The sequence below is a fragment of the Carassius gibelio genome, chromosome B15 (assembly GCF_023724105.1).
Source record: "Carassius gibelio isolate Cgi1373 ecotype wild population from Czech Republic chromosome B15, carGib1.2-hapl.c, whole genome shotgun sequence".
Taxonomy (NCBI): domain Eukaryota; kingdom Metazoa; phylum Chordata; class Actinopteri; order Cypriniformes; family Cyprinidae; genus Carassius; species Carassius gibelio.
In genome coordinates this window covers 23,140,235-23,151,366 of record NC_068410.1, presented here as the reverse complement: position 1 = coordinate 23,151,366, position 11,132 = coordinate 23,140,235, and positions in this window count along the sequence as shown.

The window sequence follows — 11,132 nt, the reverse complement described above, 5'->3', positions numbered from 1 at the left end:
CCAAATTTCGACAGTAAAATACTGTTTTTCATTTAAACAGTGCATTCTGGGTAATATTCATTGTTTTCGAGAAGTAGCCTGCTGCTATATATCGTAAAATAACAACGTTCAAATTCGACACTCAGCGGCTGTGTTTCAAATCACACCCTACACCCTCATTCACTATTCCCTACATGAGTTTACTAATATAGTCCACCTGACAGAGAGAATGAACACTAATGAGTGAATTCAGACAATGATCAACAGCTGCTGTTAATGAGTAGAATCACTGAAGAAAAAAAAACATAAGACAAACACATGAAATACAACTGACTTCAGCCACAGCCTTAGATGAAATCAACTGAAGATTTAAACGATCAACAAACAGCTTCACCAACTTCACACATTACTAACCAGACTGACTTTATTTCTGTCAGATCAGAGAACAGAGATCAAAAGATCTTATTGAGAATTAAAGAGATTTAGATGATAATGTTACTGTTTCGTTTAGCGTCACCATTGTGGAGATCAGTGTTTGCTTTAGTTGGGCTCCTGACCATTGACTTTTACACTTTACTTTTTGTTTTATTGCTGTATTTGTATCTTTATGATGCATCTGTTACAGCAGTATTAATTTTGATAGTCAAGTGATTATGGTTGTTTCTAACAGGCATGATCTACTAGACTGACTTAAAGTGTTGCTATAATAATCAAATATTAATTTGGTGTTGAAATATTTGAGTGAATGACACTTCAATTTAGAAATTTTGAAAAGTAGTGTGATAACCAGTATTTATGGATTTAACGACTAGTTTTAGTTAAAAAGTATTTCGGGCAGCAGTCCCCACAACACTCAAAGAGAGAAATCAACAATCAGCATATGAATCTCAACAATGGTGACAATCAAAAGGTTCATGATGCAATGCATGCTGGGTACCAGCACAGGATAAAACTCATCCATGATTCCCAGCATGCATTGCGGCATGAATAAATTATGCCCCTGAATTGTTCACTTATTTTCTTGAATTCTTATGTGCTTATAATTTTGCATTTGTTTTAAGTTTTAGTAGCATGTGTTGTGATGTTCAGAACTGATCTGTTCATTTATTTTGTGGATTGTCACCATTGTTGTGATTCATACGCTGATTCTTGATATTTCTGTCTAAATTTCAGCAAAGGTTTTTTTTTTATTATGAGTGACATTTTCTTAACAGTCTTTCATAACTTATGGCTCAGCAGTGTTCCTTCTCATGCTGTAGTATCAATATTCAATAAGAGAAGAGATACGGGATTAGATCAGAAATAATAGTATTTGTTCTTGTCAATCTATAAACAACAATATCAGATTTTTTTTCTTCTGTGTACTTTTGTTTTGCTATAACAGGTTCCAAAGGCGCATTGTTACAGCATGATAAAAAAAAACCTTAGTTGTTGAAAAGTCACGTTCAAGAGCCCAACTAAAGTAAACACTGATCTCCATCGTGGTAGTGAAAAAAACACCTAAACCTATTTATCTCTCCATAAGTTCTTCTGTAGACATCTGACAGAAATAAAGTCAGTCTGGTTAGTAATGTGAATCTGGTGAAGCTGTTTTAGTAGTTGTTTAATCAGATCTTGAGAGATTTGATGTATTCTTTTATTCAGTTGATTTCATCTAAGGCTGTGGCTGAAGTCATTTGTAGTTCTTGTGTTTCTCTTTCCTTCAGTGATTCTGCAGGTGTTTATCACTAATGCTCAATCATCAATTAATCACCGAATTATCTCATTAACTTCACTGATTCAGTGTTACTCAAACACTCTGTAGTGTGCACACATTATAAGTGTTCATTTAAAACTGAGGATTTTCTTGTGGGGTTTAAAGGGTTAAAGATTTAAGATGAAGAAAAAACAGAATGAAACATAATTTAACAGTAATAAACTGTAATTAATTTACAGGAAACAAACTGTAGAAAAACAGTTATTTACTGGCACCCCTGCTGCCAGTAAATAACTGTTTTTCTACTGTTTCTTGCCGTAAATTAATGGTTGCCAGCAAAAAAAAGTGTTTTTCTACAGTTTTTTGCCGTCAAGTCAAGGAAAAACAGTAATATACTGTAAAATGTAAACGTCAGATTTACCAAATGAAAAATAAGTTAATTTAACTAAAATATTTGTGAACATCCATAGAAAAAAAATTAGGCAAAGTCATACACTGATAATGAGAGTAAATACTGAACTTGACTGTATTAATGTGTGTTTGCACAAGAGAGATCGTTTAGTTTAATGTAGTTTTGTTGTTCACCATTGTGCTGTATAGTAGAGCCGGTGCTTCAGTCAATGATGAGCCACAAATTCTGATTTTCTGCTGCTTTATATAAAGGCAGTAAATGTGGAGTCGCTGATACAGTGGTGATCTCTGTGTTAAGTACTTCAGCACATACATGTGTAATACAGCTGACAATGAGCTGCAGTGATTTGAGTAAAAGTCATGTATTTAATTACTTTATTACTGCACATTAAGTGTAAGAAATATTCCTTCTCAGTGGACTCAAATGAAATAAGTTCATAGTACTAACATCGTAGGAATGCTAGTTTAAAAACTCGAACTGTTTGAAGCAGTGGGAGTGGAGTTAATTTCCATGGTAGAATTTACGGTAAAATACTGTTAAAAAATAAGAGTGGTAAATTAATGGTTAAGAGCTGTAAATTAACAGTACTTTACTGGCGCCCCTGCTGCCAGAAAATTACTGTTATTTAACGGCAAATTTTTTTACAGTGTGGCACCCCTGCTGCCAGTAAATTACTGTTATTTAACGGCACAATTTTTTACAGTGTAAGATTTGAAATAGGCCTATAATTTGCCAGTACACTAGGATCTAGTTTTGGTTTCTTAATAATAGGCTTGATAACCGCCATTTTGAATGGTTTTGGGACGTGACTTAAAGATAACGACGAGTTAATAATATTGAGAATTGGTCCTTTGGCTACAGGTAACAACTCTTTCAGTAATTTAGTGGGTACAGGATCTAATAGGGGGAAGTCGTGGCCTAATGGTTAGAGGGTTGGACTCCCAATCGAAGGGTTGTGAGTTCTAGTCTTGGGCCGGACGGAATTGTGGGTGGGGGGAGTGCATGTACAGTTCTCTCTCCACCTTCAATACCACGACTTAGGTGCCCTTGAGCAAGGCATCGAACCCCCAACTGCTCCCCGGGCGCCGCAGCATAAATGGCTGCCCACTGCTCCGGGTGTGTGCTCACAGTGTGTGTGTGTGTGTGTTCACTGCTCTGTGTGTGTGCATTTCGGATGGGTTAAATGCAGAGCACAAATTCTGAGTATGGGTCACCATACTTGGCTGAATGTCACTTCACTTAATGAACATGTTGTTGGTTTAGATACAGTGATAAATTTATTTAGTTCTTCCTGTCCTATGGTTGTAAAGCACTGCAGTTTATCGATGGATGAAACTGAAGTGTTAGACACTGTAGAATCTACATTCACTAGGGGTGTAACAATTCACTCGTTTTTCGATGCATCGATTACAATTACAAATAATTTTCTCCAATTAAATTCAGATAAGACAGAGATACTAATTATTGGACCAAAAAACACTACACAGAATCTTGTAGATTACAATCTGCAACTAGAGGGATGTACTGTTACTTCCTCTACAGTCAGAAATCTGGGTGTTATATTAGACAGCAATTTGTCTTTTGAAAATCATATTTCCAATGTTACAAAAACTGCATTCTTCCATCTTAGAAACATTGCCAAGCTACGAAACATGTTATCTGTTTCTGATGCAGAAAAGCTAGTTCATGCATTCATGACCTCTAGACTGGACTATTGTAATGCACTTCTAGGTGGTTGTCCTGCTTCGTCAATAAACAAGCTACAGGTAGTCCAAAATGCAGCAGCTAGAGTCCTTACGAGGTCAAGAAAATATGATCATATTACCCCAATTTTACAGTCTCTGCACTGGCTACCTATTAAGTTCCGTATCAGTTACAAATTATCTTTACTTACCTATAAGGCCCTAAATGGTTTAGCTCCTGCGTACCTAACTAGCCTTCTACCACGCTACAACCCATCACACACCCTAAGGTCACAAAACGCTGGACTTTTGGTCGTTCCTAGGATAGCAAAGTCCACTAAAGGAGGTAGAGCTTTCTCACATTTGGCTCCCAAACTCTGGAATAGCCTTCCTGATAATGTTTGGGGTTCAGACACACTCTCTCTGTTTAAATCTAGATTAAAAACACATCTCTTTCGCCAAGCATTCGAATAATGTATCTTTTTAATTGTGAGTGTAGTTGCATCTGATCAAAGGTGCATTTTTGTTCATTAGCTTGGGTTAAACTAATTTTACTTTGTTGGATCAGCAGCTATGCTAATTATGTCTGTATTTTGTTTCTATGTTTCGCCACGGGATTTACATCCCGTGGTAACTAGGATTTACACAAGCTCCAGTCTGGATCCAGAACACCTGAGAAGAGACCCTCAGAGGACCTCAGATGATGCTAACCCTGAATCAACAAACAGAACTAACAATAATTGCTAAATGTGTGACTGAATCATATAATAACTTAATTAATAATATTGATAGTTCATCGTCTAGCTGACTACGTCTTGTATTATTATTATTATTTTTATTTTTTCTAAAATCCTGTCAAATGTGCACAAACTACTAGCTACTACTAAATATTGTAGAAACATAATTTTCTGTAAAGTTGCTTTGTAACGATTTGTTTTGTAAAAAGCGCTATACAAATAAACTTGAATTGAATTACAAACCCTGTCGATTCATGCATCGATCTTGAAACATGATTTTTGAATCGTGAATCGCCGATCTTGGACAGTAAATTATTCAAAATGATAAGAATCTAATGAATCGCGATTTCTACAGCGATTCAATGCTTTCAAAATGTATACACATTAAATTACTACACGCACAAATTAATGGACACATTGAAAAGTGTTCGTGAATCGTGCCTCTTATCTGTCCTTCACGCGCTCCACGTTCGTCTCTGATGCAGCTGACGTGTGATCTATAGGACTCGTGGCGGCCAGTAATGCTAACGTGAAGTAGTTTTACTTTTCTGTAGTTTGTCAATGGCTCTCTGCATCTTATCGACGGTGTTACCGGAGCCGTCGACAGCTGTATTTATTGCATGGACGGAGCAGAAATGTAAGTGTCTAAATCATACGCACAGTTCCATTGAATGATAAATGTGTTTAAACAATGCGGATGAACCGAATATACGAAGGAAACTGTTAAAATTAACCACAGCATTAACAACGACCTTGAAATAAGAGCGCAAGATTTATCTGATAATCAGATGCATGAAAGTAGCGTTTGTTCCATTAGCAAACAGACATCTGGCGCGTTTTCTCTCACAATCATTCGCTGATGGAGAGGAAAAGTTAAATAGAGATGAAGATGTTTTCACACTGAAAGAGAAGCGATCTCTCTCTCATAGACGTGCCAGGCTATATCTGCAGCTAAACTGAATAAAAGCAGAATGAACTGATGAAACAAAAAAAAAAAACACAAACAATTTAAGAATGATGCAGTGCTAATTGACATTTATTACAGTACAGAAAATAGAAAGTATATTTTCTACCTTATTTTGTGCAGAAAATTTTAATAATTGCTAATTAAATGTAGCCTAGTATATATAAAACAATCATAAAATTGCCATTAGGAAAAAAATATCGATTACAAATGATTGATTATTGTCCAGCAGTGTATTTGATTTATTACAGCTAATTAAAAGTAATTAAAAAATGAGATAATTCCTTGTAAAAAAATATTATTTTTAATATAAAATATTAAATTATTATTATTATTATTATATAGGCTACATACATAAAATGATTGTATTTGACATTTCTGTCACTTCTGAAATTATGGCTACGCCCCTGGTGTGACAAAATGTTAGCTTATACATAATACTCTTTAAGCTCTTTTTTAAAAAACTTGGCTTACATACATTTTTACGTATGTAATTACGTAAGTTTTTTTTTTTCTTTTTTTTTTTCTAACCTATGGTTCTCTAACCATAAATGCTACTGAAATTTGCCCCCTGACTAAGCATTTAAAGAATTTAGTAGAAGCATTAAATAATCCCGTGAATGCACTTAAAGAAAGCACAATCGAATCGTTATAATCGAATCGAATCAAATTTAATTGTGAATCGAATCGAATCGTTCTAAATTTGCAAAAATCGTTCTTGAATCGAATCGAAAACCTATGAATCGTAATCGAATTGAATCACTGCCTTGCCAAAGATTCACAGCCCTAACATTCACCATTGTATTTCTAATGTTACCTATTTTATCAGTGTAGAAATTCATAAAGTCATTACTATTTAACATTGGTGGAATATTTGAATCAGGTGGTGTCTGGTAATTTGTTAATTTAGCCACTGTGCTAAATAAAAACCTTGGATTGTTTTTGGTTATTTTCAATGAGTTTGTGTATATGCTCTGCCCTAGCAGTTTTTAGAGCCTGTCTATAGCTGGACATACTGTTTTTCCATGCAATTCTAAAAACTTCCAAGTTAGTTTTTCTCCATTTGCGTTCAAGACTACGTGTTACTTTCCTGAGAGAGTGAGTATTACTGTTATACCATGGCACAGTATGTTTTTCTCTAACCTTTTTCAATTTGATGTGGGCAACAGCTTCTAATGCATTAGATAAAATAGTGCCCATGTTGTCAGTCATTTCGTCTAATTCATGTGTATTTTTGGGTACAAATAGCAGTTGAGATAGATCAGGCAGGTTATTTGAGAATCTGTCTTTGGTGGCTGGAACAATAGTTCTGCCCAGACGGTAACGCTGAGACATATAGTTAATATCAGTGATACGCAGCATGCACGATACAAGGAAATGGTCTGTAATATCATCACTTTGAGGTACAATATCTATAGCAGTAAGATCGATTCCATGAGATATAATTAAATCTAGTGTATGATTAAAACGATGAGTGGGCCCGGTGACATTTTGCTTGACTCCAAAAGAGTTTATTAGGTCAGTAAACGCAAGTCCTAATGTATCATTTGTATTATCAATGTGAATATTAAAATCTCCTATGATTAGCGCCTTATCAACTGTAACTAGAAGGTCTGAGAGGAAATCTGCAAATTCTTTTAGGAATTCTGTATACGGCTCTGGGGGTCTATACACAGTAGCCAGAGCAAGAGATACATTATATTTATTTTGCATGTCTGACAGTGTAACATTTAGCAGAAGTATTTCAAAAGAGTTAAACCTGTATCCTGTTTTCTGGGTAACATTGAGAATATCACTATATAATGTTGCAACACCTCCACCACAACAAGTCTGACGGGGCTCATGTTTATAACAGTTGCTTGGTGGAGTAGACTCATTTAGACCAAAATAATCATTTGGTTTTAGCCAGGTTTCAGTCAAGCAGAGTACATCAAAACTATTATCTGTGATCATTTCATTTACAATAACTGCTTTGGGTGTGAGTGATCTAATATTTATGATCTTAAACATAAAACTTAAATTGTTTTTGTTCATTTACTTTACATGTTTCTGGTTTAATCACGATAAGATTTTATCTAGATCCTACATTATATTTATATTTTGACCTCACTCGGGGAACAGACACAGTCTTAATAGTTTTTACAGCGCAAGTACTTTTATCATTTAAGCGGGTGGAACAAAACTAATCATAATAGTTGTTTGAGAATTGTCTTATTATTATTATTATTATTCACATGGAGCAAAGTGTCCTGGAGATGTTGTCAGAGAGCAGCTACACTCCGACTCTGCTGGGGTGCAATCCATCAGTGCGAAACAGCCTAGGACGCTCCCAGAAAATATTCCAGTTATTTACAAATAGCAGTTTCTGTTCTTTACACCATGACAACAACCATTCATTTAAAGCAAAAAGTCTACTGAACCTTTCGTGTCCTCGTCAATACGTGGGCAGTGGTCCTAACACGATGATCATCATCGATGTCATCTCTGTTCAGTTTAAATAGTGTCTGTGCATTTATTTGCAATCAAGTCAATTATATCGCTGTAGAAGTGACCCCAACTAAGCAAGCCAGAGGCGACGGCGGCAAGGAAACGAAACTCCATCAGTGACAGAATGGAGAAAAAAACCTTGGGAGAAACCAGGCTCAGTTGGGGGGCCAGTTCGGAACCAGCAGTTAAATTCCACGTGGCAGCAAAGTCAGATCAGAAAAATCATCTGTTTCCTGTGGTCTTGTCCTGGTGGTCATCTGAGACAAGGTCTTTACAGAGGATCTGTATCTGGGGCTCTAGTTGTCCTGGTCTCCGCTGTCTTTCAGGGATGGAGAAGTCCTTTGTAGGTGCTGATCCACCACCTGGTCTGGATACGTACTGGATCTGGGTGACTGCAGTGACCCTCTGATCTGGATACAGACTGGATCTGGTGGCTAAGGTGAACTCGGAATATGAGAGAAAAAGACTAATATTAGCATAGATGCCATTCTTCTAATGATGTAGCAAGTACATAGGGTGTCATGGGAAGTGTTCCCGGTTCTGGTTTATGTTATGTATAAGCCAGGTTAAAACCTCTTAGCCTGCACCCCGACGTCCTCATCCTCAAAGCTCGAGAGTTGAGAGATTCATATGCTGATTGTTGATGTCTCTCTTTGAGTGTTGAGGACACTGCTGCCCAAAACATTTGAAACTCAAACTGTCGTTAAATCCATATGTTCTGGTAGTCATATTACTGTTCAATCTTATAAAATTTAAGAAACAAATAAAAAAATTGTAATTCACTCACATATTTCAACACAAAATTATTATTTGATTACTATAGCAACACATTGAGTCAGTCTAGTAGATCATGCCTGACAGAAACAGCCATGACCACTTGACTATCAAAATAAATATTACTGCAACAGATGTACCATAAAGATACAAATACAGCAATGAAACATTGGCTGCAATATTTGTTATTGATGCTCCTACCGTTTCATCATTTGAATGTCTGGTTTTTAAAGTGAATTGTGCTGCACCTGTTCTTGTGCTGCTCATTTATCGTCCACCAAAACCTAATCCTTTATTTTTTCTGAGTTTGCTGAGTTGCTGACACTTCTTAGTCCACTCTGTCCGTCTATGGTCTTGACTGGTGATGTCAATTTCCATATTGTTAATCCAAACTGTGTCAAAACTGCTAGCTTTTTGGACAATTTGGATGGTTTTGACTTTAAACAGCATGTTACTTTTCCGACCCATAGGCTGTGCCATATATTGGATGTGGTATGTTCTGCTGGTGTTGGTATCCAATCTCTGGATAGTATCGACATTATTATAAGTGACCATACACTGCACTGGTAGCAATTGATGTAATTTTACAATATATTTTACAACAATACACTGTATTCATGGTTTTTATTGTAAATTCAAATGCATGATAGGAAATTGATGGATAGTCCTGTAATAGTATTGTAACTACACTGTAGAAGCATTATTTTACAGACACCACAAAGCATTGTGGGATAGCATTAAAACTGGTACTTTCATATTCTTTCTAACATAAAAAGACCAGTTTTCTTAATGTTAAAAGATTTTTTTAAAGGTATGATTTTTCTCAAACATTCTTTAAACTTAATTTTGATTTAAAAATTCAACATTCTAGGAACGTTGATTTGTAACATTCCAAGAACATAAAAAGGTCCCGTTTCCACATTATTATAATGTAATTTTAAGGTTAGTAAAATGTTCCTGCAACATTCTCTCAGTCATTCAAACACCTGCTGTGATCAAGCAAGAAAGAAAGAGAAATAAGAACACAAACTACAACTTTCTTCAGCCATATTTTTAGGTGACTACACAGTCATACCTTTTAAAAAGTTTCTTTTAACGTTAATGAAACTGGACTTTTTATGTTAGAAAGAATATGAAAGTACCAGTTTTAATGCTGGTTGTATTTATTACTTTATTACTGTAGCGCTTTGGGTTTAAGAAAAGTGCATTACAAATAAAATGTATTATTATTTATTATCAACAGATAACCGTCATCACCTGACCTCAATTCACTTTAGCTTTCTTTGATGCCGCAAATTTGTAATATACACAGATTTTGTGGCTCAGAAAAGTTCCATTTCTGGTTAATTTATTTGCTCTTGGCTGACACACAGCAAAAAATCCTGAGTGAAATGAACTCTGCTGGGAGTACATGTGAGACCACACTCAAGATTGTGAAAGTGTTAAAATAGGAGTGTTAAATTAACACTGAAGCTGAGTTAAAGTTAATGAGATAATTAAATGATTAATTGAGTGATGATTGACCAATATTGAAGAGACCTGGTGTTAACATGCAGAATCAACAAAGATGAAAATCACTATTTTTATGTCACCATTATAGTGGTCAGTGTTTGGATTAGTTGGGCTCTGGGGCCATACAATTTTAAAGTGAATTTTGGTTTGGCTGTTACAACTCAATTGTAACAAACAGACAAGAAAAAAATCTAAACATGGGCATTTGATCCGAATCACAAAACTCAACTAAGGCCTAGGCAGATTTGATTGACTTCATTGATTATAACAACCCTTTGATTGTACAGTACCCGTTAATTAAAATGATTTCTTGAAAGTTGTTCTGATAATAAAAAAAAGCTTGTTTTAGGCAAACACATACATCAAAGATTAGTGTAGGAATCTCAACAATGGTGACAAACAGCATATTCAGAAAAACAGAACAACTCTAAACATTAGAAAACAAACTACTAAAAGTAACATAAAAACAAAAATAGAATAGTAAGAATAAAGAAAATTACTGAAACAATTATGCTTATAATTTATTCATGCCGCAATGCATCATGGGAGTCATGGATGAATTTTGATAGGTGGCACCCAGAATGCACTGCAACATGCTTTTTGGATTTTCACCATTGTTGAGATTCACAGGTTGATTCTTGATGTTTGCATGTCTAACTAAAAGACTCTTTTGAAAGATTTTTGAGCAAACAACTTCAAAAAAAATTACTCAGATTGTATTTAAAATGCTGGAAATACGTTGTTGAAGAGTCAAAGGGCTGACTTAATCAACAATGTAACTTTAACTCGGTAATTCAGGAATAACAAGAGTCTTTGCTTGTCCATCAGTTTTATAACTTAGTCATAACTGACGATTAAAATCTGACTTTAGTATTTTAGGGGTCAAGAG